This window comes from Anarhichas minor, unplaced genomic scaffold (genome assembly GCF_050575085.1).
Source record: "Anarhichas minor isolate MPS153535 unplaced genomic scaffold, ASM5057508v1 ptg000041l, whole genome shotgun sequence".
NCBI lineage: Eukaryota > Metazoa > Chordata > Actinopteri > Perciformes > Anarhichadidae > Anarhichas > Anarhichas minor.
In genome coordinates, this window is record NW_027466487.1 from 15,241 (window position 1) to 33,625 (window position 18,385).

Consider the following 18,385-nt stretch of genomic DNA (forward strand, 5'->3'; position numbering starts at 1 on the left):
TGTGTTCATAAATGTAGAAATTAATTCTTTGTATGTATTAATTTGTTATTACATGTAATCAATTCAATGCTACTTTCATCATTATTCAAAAAAAGGAAATTATGCAAAACAATGGAACATTTTCCCTGAGCTGGAAAAATAAAACACACAAATGACATGTTTGCTCATTGTCAGTGTTGATAGGTTATTTGTTCCATTTTGTCATGGATCAATAAGATCCACTAAGTCATTCTGCTGGTGTTGGACATTTATTTGTGCAAATATTAATATTGATTAAAATAATTTGACAGGCTTTAAAATCTCTGTATTGTCTTTCTTTGCAACTTTTGACTTGCACTGCAACAATACAGCCACCAGATTGCAAATACAATGCTACAGTACAGTCTCTCTCTTCCTCTCTCTCACACACACACACACACACACACACACACACACACACACAGAGGAGGAGTGGTTTTTACGAAGTCAGAAGGAAGAAGTCTAAGTTACAAACAACTTTTTATACATTTCCAAAAACATGTTCACACATAACAAGGCATCCTATAATATAATCACATCACTGGTGATCAAACCATGTATCACCTGCTTGTCACCTGTGTGTGCTTTAAATATGATGGCACCATCTTGTGATTGAAATAAGAAATACAACAAGTTGTATCCAAACTAAATAGTAAAAGTTGAACTTAACATATGAGGATTTATCTCAAGTCTCAAATCTTTGTGGACTCACACATGAAGAAACTTCACTGAAACCAGCCAGAAAAAAAGGTGACACGTTAATGCAGGTGATACATGTGATGCCTTGATTACCAGTGATGAGATGATCCTATAGTACGCCTTGTTATAAGGCTTTATGTTACCCGGCAACAAGAGAGCCGATGACATTGCTGCTCTTCTCATCCGATTTCTGGAGGACCACGATTGTCTGGACAAATAGAACAGCGTTTGGTAAGTGAAACTGCTTTTGTTTTCTTTACATCTGCAGTGTGTTAATTTTGCCTATCGTGTCGTTTATGGATAGTGTTCCCTGATGTAAATAATATTTGAATGGCCCTTGCTCTTTAGTGTGAGCGTTGCTGGATTGTTTTGTCACGTTTTGTTGTAAATATATGTGACTGGTTCTTGTGAGTTCGCTCTTGTCATTGTGGTAATTACATAGATTTTGACCATATGCATTGTCCGTTAATTACGAAGCATACCGTCCTGCGTGGGTTTAGGGTCCGGACAATTGAATCTGTTTGGGCTGTTTTCTTTTACAAACAAGAATGATGGTCTGGAGAAATGGGGATTGTGTGGCGATTGCTTAGCCCTGTTTGAATCAGTTGGGAACAGCTGCCTAAACGCTGCGGGGAGAATGTGGCGTGAGTTTGTGCGTGTTGTTTTCCTTACTAAGCTAGTTTAGCATAGCCTCGCAGAACATACGTGCCTCAGCTGTGTTTTGTTTTGCTTCCGGGGTCAGGCGCTGACCCGGAAACTAAACAGACAGACAGACCGGTGTCTCCACCGAAATCTTTATATTTACTTCTGCATTTTCCAAATGCACTAGTATTATTGTTCGGTTTATAAGCCTCGTACCGAACGGTTTAATACGAATACGTGATGTTACACACCTAGAAACAAATAACCGTAGCTGTGGCGCCATCCTGAGGTTATTAGGTGGTAAGACGGCACATACATTATAATGTGTTATGATTGTGCTTATAAAGCATTAAAGACATGAATTTCATATATGAAAGACATTTATTATTTTACAGTGATAAACGTAAGCATTTTTAACCAATAAATAATTTGTATCAACTCATTTATCAGAAAGTAAAAATAAAGTAAAAATATCTGCTGGTAAACTGAAGTAAAAACATAAAAAAAACTGACTATGATCTCTAATATGAACGTGTCTGTTTATGTTAACTCTTGTGGACACAAACGACTGATCTGATGACTGCAGAGAATGATGGACATTTATTGAGCAACAGTGAAAAGGTTTACACGTGCACAGTAACAGAGCGAGCTAACTGGCCGTCTCTGCATCTTTCAGACTTCCACTAATCTGGCGGTGGTGGAACTGAGACAGGGAGGGGCGCTCTCAGTTTGGGAGAGGAGCAGCAGGAGTCGGTGGCGAATGTGCAGGATGTGGAGGAGGACAAAGCATCTCTGGTACACAGCTCTGGTAGAAGGGATCGTCCTCATCGGCTCTCTATCAGCTCCTTGTGGATCTGGATGTGAAGTCCAACAGGGTCTGGAGGAAACCACAAAGAACATGTGTTGTATTGAAATAACACGCATCACCAACCCTCCATTAAAAAAAATCAGATGAGCTGAAGAAGCACAGCTGCACACTGAGACACTACCAAATATCTCACACTGCTGAACATCTGGCTGATCAACTCTACCTTGAGTTGAGGAGGAAGAAGAGCGCTCTCTGGTCCATGAAGTTCAGCATCACAGTCAGTCAATGTGTGGAAATAGCTGTGAGGAGAAGAAGGATGTAAACAGAAAGGCAGCTTTACTTCTTCAGCCCAGACATGTTATTATGACACAGCTATGTTTCTGTTTGTTATCTGAGAGGTGATATTTACGAGTGTGTCTCTGGTCCTTGCTGTTCCTCTATGGTCTTCACATGGCAATAGGAGAGGAGGCAGCAGTGCAGGTTGATGGAGGAGGCTTCAGGTGGAGCTAGAGTCATCTGGTAGCGTCTTCAGGTGGAGGCCGAGGTTGATGGCTGCAGGTGAAGGTTCAGGCGGCAGGTGTCTGCGAGGATCTGCAGGTGGAGGCAGCAGCAGTGATGGTTGTTGGTAGAGCCTGTAATTGGAGAAAACAGATGGATATTCAATTCAATTCAATTAATTGTTGTATAGCCCAAAATCACAAATTACAAATTTGCCTCAGAGGGCTTTACAATATGTACACATTTGACATCCTCTTGTCCCGGAACCCTCACATCGGAACAGGAAAAACTCTCCCAAAAAAAACCTTTAACGGGGTAAAAAAAGGAAGAGGCCTGTGGGAGAGCAACAGAGGAGGGATCCCTCTCCCATGATGGACATAAGTGCAATAGATGTCATAACAGAATTACAACACATTCAATGAAATTACAACACATTGATTATATCAGATAATAGGCAGACAGCTAAAGGAAAAGCCTAAATTCGGCAAATTCAAAAGTAATGTCGCAAAGCCACACAGCTCTCAGAGTACAAGTCCAAAGAGCTCCCAGTGTTACAGATGTGGTGGTATGCCCCACCCTGAAAACGAGTGCCCTGCTAAGGATGCAGAGTGCCGTTCCTGTGGGAATAAAAGGTCACTACCAGCGTGTGTGCCTTGCTGGTAAAGCCGTGCTTGGTCTTGAGGAAGAGGAGGAGAGTTTCTTTCTCAGCTCTGTGACATCTGATGCTGATCCATGGACTGTTGATATAGACGTTAAGGACAAAACTTTCACTTTCAAACTTGACACCGGAGCGGATGTCACTGTTTTAAAACAGTCTGTTTTAAGAGCATTCTTTCCAATGCACAGCAGACTGTGCTCCAGAAGGCAGAGAAGCCTTTACTTGGTCCAGGACGGATTCCTCTAGATGTGTTGGGGTTCACTAGACTGCTGCTGAGGATAGGAGCCAAGCAAACCATGGCAAAGGTCTATGTGGTCAAAAACCTGCGCATGCCATTGTTGCCAGCCATAGTGGCCCTTACTCATTCGTGTTGACAGCATAGACATGGCGACCCTAAAGTCAAGCTACCCCAGGCTATGCAGTGGCCTAGGGGAGGTACAACGTTATGAGATAGAAAGTCGAAATTATCAGATAGAAAGTCAAAGTTATGAGACAGAAAGTTATGAGATAAAAAGTTAAAGATGGATAGAAAGTCTCGAACTTGAAGGATAACAGAATCTATAACTGTAGGATGGTCTTAAAATGCTAAACATTATTAGCCTTGCAGTTCTCTCCTGAACGCTTGGTCACTTGAAAAGAAGGATTTCACATCCTGCTTCGCTCTTCACGTCGTGCTAGCTTTCTCTGGAGTACAGTGTCTTCTAGTGGCTTTAGTGGCAACATCATTGTTCCCACTAGGTCAGTCACTTATAAAACTATTGCTGGAATAAACAAGTGTGCTCACTTTATAACATATTGGCTGTGCATGAAAACAAAATGCATAACAATGTGACAACACATTGGTGGGCATCACACTCACAACATGTTATCTTTGTGCTAATCATCATATGGGCCTTGACAGGTTGCACACTCCAGTCTGACCCATTAAAGTGCTCACTATTCCCACTCCAACGACAGCGATGCCAACAAACAATCCTGCTTTCAGTATACCTTTGGCACAGCGAAACCACTGTGTGGTCCGAGTCTCAGCAGCTGGAGCCGGCAAGAGGCTCTCTTCAGACTTGACATCATTGTCATGCTTAGACCACTTTAGCTCCTGCTCAAGGTTATTAATTTGGGCCGACTTAACATCATTGTCATCCTTAGCTCCCTGCTTAGCTCACTTTAGCTCCTGCTCAAGGTTATTAATTTGGGCCGACTTAACATCATTGTCATCCTTAGCTCCCTGCTGAGCTCTCTTTAGCTGCTGCACAAGGTCATTGATTTGGGCCGACTTGACATCATTGTCATTCTTAGCTCCCTGCTTAGCTCACTTTAGCTCCTGCTCAAGGTTATTAATTTGGGCCGACTTAACATCATTGTCATCCTTAGCTCCCTGCTTAGCTCTCTTTAGCTGCTGCTCAAGGTCATTGATTTTGGCCGACTTGACATCATTGTCATCAGCTTCCTGCCTAGCTGTATTTAGCTGCTGCGAAAGGCCATAGATTTGGGCCGACTTGACACTATTGTCATGCCTACCCACCTTTAGCTCCTGCTCAAGGACATTGATTTTGGCCGACTTGACATCATTGTCACACTTAGACCACTTTAGCTCCTGTTCAAGGTCATTGATTTGGGCCGACTTGACATCATTGTCATCCTTAGCTCCCTTTAGCTCCGGTTCAAGGCCATTGATTTGGGCCGACTTGACATCATTGTCATGTTTAGACCACTTTAGAAACTGCCCACGTTTATTCATTTGGGCCGACTTGACATTATTGTCAAGCCTAGCTCCCTGCTGAGCTCTCTTTAGCTGCTGCACAAGCTCATTGATTTGGGCCGACTTGACATCATTGTCAACCTTAGCTCTCTTTAGCTGCTGCACAAGCTCATTGATTTGGGCCGACTTGACATCATTGTCATCCTCAGCTCCCTGCTTAGCTGTCTTTAGCTGCTGCACAAGGCCATTGATTTTGACCGACTCGACATCATTGTCAACCTTAGCTCTCTTTAGCTGCTGCTCAAGGCCATTGATTTTGGCCGACTTGACATCATTGTCATCCTTAGCTCCCTGCTTAGCCCTCTTTAGCTGCTGCACAAGGCCATTGATTTTGACCGACTTGACATCATTGTCAACCTTAGCTCCCTGCTTAGCTCTCTTTAGCTGCTGCTGAAGGTCATTGATTTTGGCCGACTTGACATAATTGTCATCCTTAGCTCCCTGCTTAGCTCTCTTTAGCTGCTGCTCAAGGTCATTGATTTTGGCCGACTTGACATCATTGTCATCCTTAGCTCCCTGCTTAGCTCTCTTTAGCTGCTGCTCAAGGTCATTGATTTTGGCCGACTTGACATTATTGTCATCCTTAGCTCCCTGCTTAGCTCTTTTTAGCTGCTGCGCAAGGTCATTGATTTGGGCCGACTTAACATCATTGTCATCCTTAGCTACCTTTAGCTGCTGCTCAAGGTTATTAATTCGGACCTGCTGATTCAACATTTGACGCTCCCTAAATTGATTAATTTGTGCCGGATTCATATTTATTTATTCAAATAAGGAAGGAATAAATAGCTGTACTGTGTGTCTTGAAAGTTCTCAATAACTGTGGACAAAGTCTGGGGTAGGTAGGCTTTATAGTTTCTTTGCCTTTGATCTGGACAAATGATTGTGCCTTTCATCTCTTTGTGACGTCATGCCGTTCTAGAGTCTGTTTTGCCTTTCATCTTGAGAATCTTGAGTCATTCTATGCGCCAGCTGTGGCCATTCGGAGACCGGGCGGCCGCTGGCAGACCCGCTGCGGGATGTTTTCCATGCTAAATCCCTTGTGTAGACTAAATTACTATCGCCGGTGATGAGTGATTTATTTATTCATGCTGTGCGTCAGATCGCATTCCTGTAAATTGTGCGATGATATCGTTAGCCAACATGCGTCTTCTGCAACGTCCTTATTCTCTGATTATAGCTTATCCTCTTCACTTGATTCTAGCCGAGGTTTCTAGACCGTCTGGTCCATACATTAGAGCAGAGGTAGCCAACACGGTGCCCGCGGGCACCCTGTCGCCCGCAGGGACCAAGTGAGTCGCCCGCAAGACATGTTCTAAAAATAGCACTAGTCATTATGGAGCTCCGTCTAAAATTGTAGTTGTTGTTCTTTTTTTAATCAAAAACGCTTGCAGAGAGTTAAGAGTTGGGTACCCGGAGGCGCACGGCGGACAGCCGGGACGAGGCTGGCGGACCACACTAGGTTTTCAGGTTCTGAATGGCGGGCGCATCCCGTTGGTGCCAGACGCGAGCTGCGAGCGCACCCCGTCGTCAGGTCCGTAAATCCTCGGAACAGGCCGCGGGGCAACAACTCAGGGGTGGCGGGGGTAGAGGCGAGGCAACACAATCCGACCGAAAAGGCCCAGACTAGAGGTTTGAACGCGGGTAGCCCTTCGTACTACTCAGTACTACTCAGTACCCTTGAAGTAGCTCTCAGTTTCAAAAAGGTTGGTGACCCCTGCATTAGAGGGAGAAGGAGGCGAACTGTTGCTGCGCCTGCACGACTTCATTCGTACACTCACTCTTTCTGTTGTATTGAGGACAAACCGATAAGCCAGAGATGGACTTGCTGCTGCAGGACTAGGGGAAAAACGTCTTGCATTCCGAGGTAAGTCAGGCATCATGATGGACAGACGTATTTTTCTTGAATCAAGTTACCTTTCAAAAACATTAAACGTTATTATATTTCAAGTTAGATCGATTGTTTGTATTATTATCTTCTATTTTCAGGTAGTCGTACTGATCCAGATGACTTTAGAGAATTTATTTTAGAGGCATATCCAAAACTCAGACAAGGGGGAGGATTTGAGTTGCTCAAAATCTCTGGAACAACACGAAGTCGCCAAATGGTGTGTTACATCATTTATTCCAATAAATTGTTGCTCTCTACATATCAACTCATCCAGTATTAATTGGAATAATTTAAAAACTATTTTTAGATTGGAAAATTCTTTCAAATCCCAGTGAAGCAGCAAAGAGATTCAAAGAAGACATTTTAAGCCAGCATGCAACTAGAAAATCATTATATCTTACCATGGATCTTGGAGACAGTGCAGAGGACAGTCCTTTCTTTTTATAAGATGGCTAATGTTGAGTGGGCTTGCCCCTTGACATGCACACTCGAGGGTAAATTGGTTACACACGCAAAACTAAAGGTAAAAAATGATCATCTATTCATTTAACTGATGTCTGTACTGTGTATTTTGCTTTTTCAGGAGATCCAGCAATTGGTGATGACGTGACTCGCCATTTCTTTGCAAGCATCATGTCCAAACTTCAGTATGGTTTTGAGATGACTTTTAAGTGAATATTCACTTTGGCTGACGGCTGGTTGTCAGCTATCAGGCTCTGTGTTTGGTTTGTAGAAAATACCTAAAACCTTAAAAAAACAAACAAATGTGACGCAGCTGCTGTGGCCCTGTAGGTTTCTACAGGATCACCCAAAGTATTCAGTGGCTGATTGATATTTCCTTACTAATTCTGTATGAAAGTTTGAATGTCTATGTCCTTTACATTCTGCACTATCAATGTTCTTTCACTTTTCTCTTTTAATTGAAGTACCAGGAGGAACTCTTCTTTTTGAGGGGGAACAAGATCATCTGATTCCCTCCACTTGGCATTACCTTTTGGAGAGTGACTTCTTTGTTGCTGCTGGCCGAATGCTTGGTCATTCATTCCTCCATAATGGGCCATGCCTTGGAGGACTCAGCCCAGCTATCCTGCATGTGCTCTTTGGTGGATCCCCAGAAGAAGCCATAATAGATATTAAGGACTGTGCTGACCTTGACATCCGTGAAACAATCAAAGTGGTAAAATACATTTTTCCAGTAAGATTTGAATGATAAAAATTCGGGGCAAGGACAATAAAAGTAATACCTGATGTCAGCAATTTTTCTCAGATATTTATAATGCCACAATCACATAATTTACTAATTTAAACCAGCAGGGGGTGCTGAAGCAATATTAAAACCATAAACGTAAGTCCATTTCTTTAAAACATGTGATTATAGTGACGGATGTCATCATGTGAAATGTGTTTTTAGAGCAAACACAGTTTTAACAGGTTCCCAACATGCTGTTTAAAAGGGATACAAAATGACATTATTTGGGATGTGGTTTGAGACCAGTGGGTGTCAACCACGTGAGATTCTGGAGGCTCTTTCCACTTCACAACTTACTCTGGTAAGATTAAAGTCAACAAAGCTCTCAACTGGCTCATTGATTCATTAACAATGGCTGATAACTTGCCCTCTAAATTGCTGTAACATATGTAAATCTCTCTGAAACTCATTTATATCTGTTTTTTATCCTCCATTTCTGTCAATTCCTCACATTCCATCTTACCTCTCCTTATCTCTCCGTTACCATTCTTGCCAATTATATCCACATCTTCACCTCTGCTCCCGGTTTCCTCTCCTCCTACCAGGCAGACCACCTGGTGCGGCGAGGTCGCCCCTTGGTGCAGCAGGAGTCTGTGGATCTGGACGTCCCGGAGGAAAAGATTCCTAAAAGAGCATCGACCGAGATACTGGAGGCTGAGAGGCTGGAGGATCTAGAGACATGCATGGTAGGCGTGGGTGGAACCGTGTGTTTTAACTGTCCGTGATTTATTTCATGTATTATTATCTAGGCACCTCGTGTTTTTCATGCGACTCAAATTACATTTATTAATTAAATGTTCGATTTAGTTGTATGACGCAAACTACAACCTAATACCACCCTCTACTGGAAAAAAATAGACCTTGGCTACTCTACATTTGCCAAAGACAATTGAGGATAGAATTTACTATTAATTTAAAGAATTGTCTCGATGTTCAGTAAATATCAGAACAGAACTTTTTGCAAAATGCTAAAAACCTGTTTTGCTTTTATAGTTGGCATTTCAGGTTGGTTCATTTGTACTCTATGAGGGCAGATATGTGTGTGTGTGGAGACGTACCTGAGTCTTATTGTTTCCTCATCACCTACCACTCTTTCAAATGTAGTCAACCCTTGGAACGGTTGCTTTTCACCACGTTTGTTTTGTTGATTTTTGTGTTGATGTAATAATGTGTGTGAGTTGGGATGTACAGTAAATGCAGGCTGCAGTCAACAGGAAGCTGCATGTTCTTCGGTCTCTGGTCCTGTCTGTTTCTCTGGTGTCTTGCCCCTCTTTTCATCTTATATCCCTCTCTGTCCTATTCACCTCTACTTTTACAAGAACACCAGCTATCTTTCTTTTGTCTTCACTAGGCTTTACTATGTGTTGTCTTTCTTCCTCTTCAATCTTCTTTTCCTCTGTTCTTCCTTCTCTTTCCACCTTTGCTCCATGGAGATTTTGTGCTGCACCAGTGTAAGTAATTCTCGACTGTCCCTCTAAACTCTCTTTTCAATTCACTTTCTGCTCACGCTGCTCTTTTCCTTTTCTGTCTGTCGTTGCTGCGCCGGCTTGCTTCACATTTCTCTGTGCTACAACACAAAGAGCCTCACGTATTTTAATATTTAATCCTGGTGATGTATTTTAAAGATGGTGTAGAAAAGCTACACTACGAGTATCGTAGGACGCATTTATCTATTACTTCCTCACTCACTCTCCAAATTATTTAACATAGTTGAATACTGATATTTGAAAATTAACTTTTTTGTTATGCATCCAGCCACATTGCACTGTTTCTCTCCACTCAATGCACTATGTGCGTCATCACCACCTTGTAAATGTGGATCACAGCACAATATAATATGCAACATCATAATAAGTACCGTCTAAAAAAACATAATAAGTAACTCTATAATTTGTTAATAATTACATGATGATGTCTGGTCTTAGTACAAACTATGAAATCTAGTGTAGTTAAAATAAGATGTGGACAGAATCCCAAATAGCCACAGAGTTAGCTGATCAATTTCATGATGTTTGACAGTACTAAAAGCTCTACTGGTCTTGAGTGATAGAAATGACTTGGACAATTTGTTAACAATTACCAGAAATTTTATTTGATTCTGTGCGCCTCTTTCAGATGACTCCAAAATCCAAGAGGAAGAGCATCCACAGCAGAATGCTTCGGCCAGTGTCTCGTGCCTTTGGTAAGCAGTATATTATATTTTTTTTATTTATATGTCGTGACATTTAGCTGTATTAGAATCAAATAGTACATTATCTTTCTGCTTGATAATATAAAAAGCGGATGGATCAGGGTGGCTGGTTTTAATCATTCTGCCTTTGGTCTTTCAAATAATTCCTCAATCTTGTGCTACCTGATGACACGTGGAAGGAAGTACTCTTGAATATTCAATGTGTATCTACAATGAACCTTCTAATGACCGTCTAATCCACAGAGATGGCGTTTGACCTGGACAAGGCCCTGGAAGACGTCCCTATCCATGTGGACGAAGCATCAACTTCATCTCAAACTCCACCTACTCCATCTCAGGTCCTGCCAAAACTGGAGCACCGACCGCCAGGAGGGATGGTGGAGCTGCCGTCCGAGGAGGAAAAAAAGCTGCAGCACTTCACCAAACTGCGACCACGAAGGAACAAGAAAAAGCACTCCAGCAAAATACCTGTGAGTAAAGCTCAGCTGCTTTGTATGGATTTTTAAAGTTCATTTCCAGACATGGTACCAGATCCTTCAACTTCCTCTTTCAGCAAATCAACAGTGCTCCATCTCAGGATGGGGAGCAGAACGGCCTAATGGGAAGGGTGGACGAGGGTGTGGACGAGTTCTTCTCCACAAAAGTCACCAGGATGGACTCCAAGTGAGGATCATGCTTCATTTAGAGTTTTGTCATGAAGGACTGTCTGAATATGTATTCCAGTATAGATGTATTCAACTATACTTGCTTCTAATATTTATATTTTACTATTATGTATTAATTATTTAATACTTTTTTGTCTCTCGTTCTGTCTCCTCTCAGACGTTCCAAGAGTTCAGAATCTCATGATGGAGAGAAGAAGAAGAGTAAAGGAGGATTCCTCAACCTCATCAAACGTTCCACCAAATCCGAAAAAGCAGATAAATTGGACAAATCAGAAAAAAATCAGACGACCCCCCCCCCCCCCCCCCCCAGTTTCGGGTAAGTCAGAGAAAAACCAGGCGACCAATCCAGCTTCAGGTACATCCTCAGCCACTGTAGCCTCGACGGCGGCTTCCATCCCTGAGGAGCCCTCTTCACCAAAGGCCAGCACCTGAGCCAAAGTCCAGGTACAGATGAATATTTTCTTGTTATAGAACAACAGATTTCACAGTACCTCTGAATGTACCAGTCGGCCCCTGATACCCTAATAATTCCTGTCCCTCCTGCAGAGACGCCTCCAGCCGCTCCCAGCACACAGACTACAGCAGCAGCTCAGACCGCTCGGAGGAGCTGAGGACGCCAGACTCCATGGACGAGCCCTGGGAGTGTTCGGACGGCAGGGGCAGCCCTCAGGGAGGCCGGCGGTACCAAGGGTTGCAAATGATGGGCAGCGGCCTCCTCGCAGAGATGAAGGCCAAGCAGGAGAGGAGAGCACACAAGGTGAGGCGGTGTGATTTCAAAAAGCAAAAGATACAAGAATAAGGGAAAAGTAAGGTACTGATGGGAGACGCCACCATGTGGCAAATGTCTTGTGCCTGATTTTAATTTCATAGGACAAGATGAATATGCCCCCCATAATCAAACACAGAATATCCTTATCCTGCAACATCTGTTTTGGGTCGTAACTTGCAAGGCAGTTACAAAGTGAGGTTGTAGTTGCAAAATGTAGTTGATAAAAAAACTCAACTCAAGGTTGAATTACCTGCTTCTTTTGGAGCTGTCTTCAACATGGAAGAGATGATAGTGGTGCTCTTCCTTTCACTTTTGCAAACCATCGCAAAAACAAACACGGCACAAAAGAAAGTCAACAAGAAAGAGAGTGACACTAATAAACTGCAATAAAAAGGAGAAACCCTACTGTAATATGATCAAATTAAGTTAATGAAAGAATTCAAGCTCAGTTTTGCAAGAGATTCAAAAGTGATTATCTTTGAACTCAAGTTAAGCCTTCCACCTGTAGAAAAAAAGGGGTGTTTTAGTAATGCTAGAAAAAAAGGGGTGTTTTAGTAATGCTCCATTTATTTATTTAATAATAAAAAAATGAAATAGTCTATTTTAAGCCAATTCTGTAAAATGAATGTCAAAATAACATGACAGTAAAAGATAAACTTCAAAAGTAAAGTGGTATGGCAGTGAGATATAGAGGGATGCTTCTTTAAATATTTTAGTTTTGGGGACAAAGTGCTCTAAGTGTTCAGTGCTGAAGATGTGTGTGATGTGTGTGTGTGTGTGTGTGTGTGTGTGTGTGTGTGTGTGTGTGTGTGTGTGTGTGTGTGTGTGTGTGTGTGTGTGTGTGTGTGTGTGTGTGTGTGTGTGTGTGTGTGTGTGTGTGTGTGTGTGTGTGTGTGTGTGTGTGTGTGTGTATACAGGTGTAATGGAGAGACCTATTCAGGAGACTACTTAATACAGAGCTTGGGTGTGTGGGCATTTTCTAACACAAAGGCGCCACCTCCTGTTTGAATGTTGCTTTGCTTTACACGTACAGTCAACAATAAAAGCTTGAAACTCCAAATATACTGTATATAAAACTGACTGCAAAGTGTAAAATATACCAGACTCAAAAAGATGGTCACTACTGGGACTGAAATTCAGCCCAGGACTTTGAGAAGGAGAGGGCTTTTTTTAATGCAAGGGATTTTTTGGGGGGGGGGGGCATTATTGCAGAGTAAAGATAATCTGATGATACTAAAGACCTTCAAGAGACTTTAAGATGTCTTGCTGACACTTGCCTGTTCAGTTTGTATAATCACTTCACCACTGCACTGAATCAAAACAAGAACGTTCTACACTCGTGCATATCGTAATACAATATTTTGTCCTTGTGTCTCCTCTAGTCTTCCAGCCCCGACAGACCTGACAGCAATGCAACAGGTGAGAGTTTTTTTCTGTTGAGATAAACATAGGAAGAAAACAAAACTTTTAACTCAACAGTTAGTGACTCAAGCAGACCTGCAGCTGGTTTTAGTGGATTATTAGTGGATCACGTTCCTGTTTTAGTGTCTGGTTTCATACCCATATGGTACATGAAAATCATTGTGTGCATGATTTTAATTTATTTTTATGCATGTGCCAGCAGCCAAGCCCCAGCCCATCGTCTCAGAAAGCCGCTCTCCCAGTGGCTCAATTAATAAATCAGATCCTCCGACTGGTTCTCCAGAGAAGACCCCTCCTCGTGGCGAGACGAAGCCTGACAAGGCACCTCCTCGTGGCGAGACGAAGCCTGACAAGGCCTCTCGTCTCAGGGCTACGTCCTCCTCGAGTTCTCCTGGGGGGCCAGTAAGTCCCAAACCACCGGTGCCACAGGGAGCGAAGCCTGCCCTGGCTGCCCGACCCTCCATCCCACATAAGCCAAGGACCAGCAGCACCAGCAGGAGCATAGGTACAAGCATTGGATCTGATTACCACACTGTTTATGTCCACATTACTGAGAGGATTGTTGCTGCAGTGGTTCAGTTGTTAATCTTCCTGTCAGATTGTTTGACGGATGAGACCATATTTGTTATAAGCTGATAATATGTTTTTCCTGACAGATGAGAGCTCAGATTCCCCAAACAGTGGTGGCGTGTCTCCTAAAGCCACAGTTCTTCCTCCAACGCTGAAGAGGACGGTGTCAGAGAAAGACAAAGAGGGCCAGAACAGTCTGCAGTCAGGAGGCTCTACGAACAAAACCACTCAGGATGGTGGGTCACAAAATCTGTCTGTCAAAATCTCTGAGTATCTTTTTTTTTTCTCCTTCACCTGAAACCTGTCCTTTGGCCAGAGCAGATTTCCCCTTGAATCTAGAGGAATTATCTAGGGCCTAGACAGACTGATAGATGTTTGATGTCACTGTCAGGTTGTGACAGCAGTATTATGTAACAGGCAGCCCGGCAACTTGGTGATTTATGACTGTCTATGCTCCTTTCCCTCTGATGTTTTTATACATTATGTCCTCTCCTTTGGTCTCCCTTTCTTCTCTCTGCTCTTCCTCCCTTCATTTTCTTTACTCAACGTTATCAGTGACGCCCTCTGGGCCCTGTCAGAGGCACACACATCTGATTCATGTTGATGAGCTTAATTCCTGCTCTTAAGCAAAGGACAACTTCTTTTGAAAGCACTGGCTGCTTAGTTTTTTGTTTTTTTTGTATCATCAATAGAACTTTAATAAAATCAGCGTTTTAACCATATGCATATTGAATAATTCCAGAGACTTAAAAGCTAGAGGATGTAGTTTCTGTTTGCTCAGTGCAGAAAGTGCAATGTCAAAACATCTGCGCCATCAGATGGATTCTTGGACAACAACACATTTTTTAACCAGAAAAAAACCTTTGCTCCTACTTATTAGAGATTTAATGATGCTGGAACAATAAATGTAGGACATGAAAGCATTCAGGGCTTTATAAGAAACGTTTAAAAAAAAAAAGACTTGCACATTGTCCTCCCTTGTCTGAAAGCACTGTACATATATGACCATATGCGTCAGATGCAGATCATTACAGAGTCAATCGAGAGCCATTAGGTGGCGGTATACACAAGGGAATGTTTAGTTCCTTTTGCATGTTGAAGAAGACGATCAAGAATAGTGAAGTGGCAGTGTGGAGCAGAATCCCTTTTAAGTACTCTATCCCAGCATGCTTTGGGCAGAGAGTAGGGAAATATTCTTAAACGATTATCAGTCAATCGAAGGGATAACAATCTGTATATCCTTAATAAAGGTTTACAACTTGTGCTGTATATCTAAGAATCCATTGTTTCTGCTACAGTTGTAATCGTGCACTCCTTTGCACATTTACTAAGACGTTTTTGGCAGCAGATTGCTCGCAAAGATAAGGGTGAATTGTTGCGCTTTACATCACTTATTGCTGTAAAGCCTCGGTTATCCTCCAAAACGGACACTAAGAGCTGCGTATGCGTAGTTGTTCTGTCTGTGCTCGATGCCTGCGTTCTACACATGCACAGAAGACTGCTCCACTACCTCTTGTAACGTACAACAACGTACGATGCGGTCGTCACCCTCTGATGAAGAAACTGTAGCAGTATACGTAATATCAGATATATTTAAACAAAATGTGTAGTTTCAACAATTTCCCTCTCTTCCTCACCTTTCTTTTCTCTTCCCCTATCTTCCCCTTATTCTAAGCATTGTCAACACTTGCTGTCATTTTCATCTTCTCCCTCTCTTGTTTTTTAGTGAGGGCGGGGTTTGTGTCGGACTCTGTTCAGCGACCCAGCCGTCTCCGTACCAACTCTGAGGATCATGGCTCCTTCAAGACCAAGGACCAATCTCCAAACCCAGACAAGGACAAGGCAGCGGGCAAAAAGTCCTCAGACTCTGGGGAGGAGGCAGACAAAGACTTTATTTTAATATGAGTAAGAGAAATTCACAGCAAAAACCTGTTGACAAGTCTCACATGTTTTCCTTTTAGAAAAGCAACTAAAGGAGGACTATAATCAATAATCATTAATTGATATGTTTTCATTTATATTAGCGGTTGTACCTGTAGGTTTTGTCTGACCGCAAAGTACAAATCCTCTTTGGTTTGCAGGAAGACCTGCTGTAGTGTCATGCAATACACCGTTTCAAATTCAAGTTTGGTTGTCTATGACAAGATAAAACTAATGATATTAACACTTGGGGTAATATCCTCTGTAATCTTTTTTTAGTCACAACTTGTCACCTAGTAAACCAAACTGTGCTAAGTCTCCTAAGAGCTTCCTCCTCACAGACGGCCTTTTCTCCTTTTTTCATTCCTACTCTCTGCCGTCAGGTGAAAATCTCATGTCTCTCAAAAAATAACCTTTTCAGGGTTTGAGGAAACGGTTCCTGAAGTTTTCAAGCATCTTCAGCCAATGACTACTGAATCTTGAATGACGTTTGTAAACCACAAAAAAAAAAGATGCTTCCAGGAACCAGCAGACTTTTTGTGCAAAAGACAGAGAGAGAGAGAGAGACTGTGAAAATATGAGTGGACATTAAAAAAAAATTCTCTTTCCTTGTCTAATAGCTCTTCTCCCAGGGACCAAACACATGTAACAATAATATCAGGATCACTGTACTGTACTTGATCTCAAACATACAACCAGACCAGGACCCAATGGCATTCGTTTCCTTCTATATATTTGTATAGATTTTTCTATATGCTATTATCAGTATGTGCAAGTTACTTTTCTCCGGACTTCAGAGGTGACTGAATCCATTATGCAATTCATCTTTTTTTTTTTCAGGAAAATACAGGTTCAGCTGAGAATCTCAGCCCACCATAAATCAGAAATACACATTTGATGTAGCTTATCTAACAGCAAAACCACAAGTCCCTTAGAGGAGACTACATCAAACATCCCGTCTGAACTCTTGTTTGTCTCTGTGTGGGAGAGTTGGAGTAACCATATGAAGTGTTGCTTTGAGAGGACTGTGGTGCACTATAACATCACTGATCACCAATCCATACGGCTTCAGCACTGTTAACTAACACTGTTCTGTGTTTAGACACTGTGAGAAAAAAAAAAAAAAACATTTACTGTATCATGATACCTTTAAACTGCGGATGTCTTTTTTCTGCTGTTTGTGGGGGAAAGGAGTATGTGTCTGTCATTAAAGAGCAATACAGAGGCCCATCATAAACATGTCTGTGGTGCTTTATGGTAAAGAAAAAGAAAACAGCATTATGTCTAGCTGGAACTTGTCAAAACAAATGAGAATATAGATCATTGCTAAACTCTGTCACACATACTCTGAATTGCTCTTAAAGACAGATTAATTCCTCACTTCTGGTAGCACTACCTGGTGTGCCGATGGTCCAATGAAAGCTTACTCAAAAACAGGATGTTATAATGTTATGTATGTAATGTTGTGTATAATAATCTGCTTGAAGGTAACATGGAAACCACTGACATTTGCTTTCAATTTCAGAAGCTATTTTGTCTTATCTTTGTGTGAAAGCGGCACACTGAGGGAACTCCAGCCTTCAAACACTTCAGACTTGACCTTCAGGGATTTCAAATTCAGTTCACTTTCAATTTATTCTGTCCAAAGACAAGTTTTGAACTTTAAATGATAAGGAGTTGGCATTTGTTAGAAAACGATTGAGAAAACAGTGCCTGAAGGAAAAGTGCACAGAGGGTAGCTGGATTTTGACCACAGGGACCTGTAGGCTAGTCTGTATGTAGCGTTTTCAGGACCTGAACGCTACACAACAACAACGACGACGACGACACACATTGGTCTCAGGCCTCATCTTTGTCTTTTAACAGCGAGAAATGCCCTTTTCACACTGCTACACAGTCAGCATACAGATTCTAAAATCATGTTCAAAATCATTCATCTGATTAATTGGTTACGGTTAAAAAAATTCAGATTGTGTGTCAACTAATACCTCTACAGATTGTACCCTTAGCGTTGGATTTTTTGCTTTGAATTATAAACATGCAGTTTCACTAATATTAGAAAAAGCGGTTGGGACAGACATTTAGCCTTTGCATTAAATTATACTGCATTCATCTCATATTGGGGTTACTATAATTACCAGTTAACTTACAAATACCATCGACATCCAAGTTGTAATAATAACTCTGAAAAATTGTTCTGAAAGTTTTCCTTAAAAAACAAACAAACATGGACGCCTCACGTCAGTCAAGGGAAATAACCCAAATTGAAAGGATAGAATGCTATATTGTCAAAGCATATTGTTTAAACCCTTATCCAATCAACTTTGCAGTCATACAAAGGGATGACAGAAACACTTGTCGCACGTCATAAACATGATAATCTGTCTCATTTCTGTTGAATAAATACCTGAATGTGAGATCCAACTAATGCTTCATTATATCAATGATATATATCATTATATCTAGTTGTTGTGTGCCAAACTGTGCTCCAACATTAAACATTAAATGTACACCAGACCTCACTCTTTATGCCCAGTGTGAAAAGGGCACAACTTGTATTTTGTTGTACCATGCAAGAGTTATTTTAGTCACAGCCAAAAGTCTTACTGGTGCACCTTTTCCTGTGACG

The 18,385-nt window shown here is 41.8% G+C and overlaps 1 pseudogene; it reads left to right on the top strand.

Annotated features, from left to right (window-relative positions):
- The first annotated feature begins 740 nt into the window (after positions 1–740).
- On the top strand, positions 741–18,180 carry LOC142969717 (F-actin-uncapping protein LRRC16A-like; annotated as a pseudogene).
- Positions 18,181–18,385: the final 205 nt, after the last annotated feature.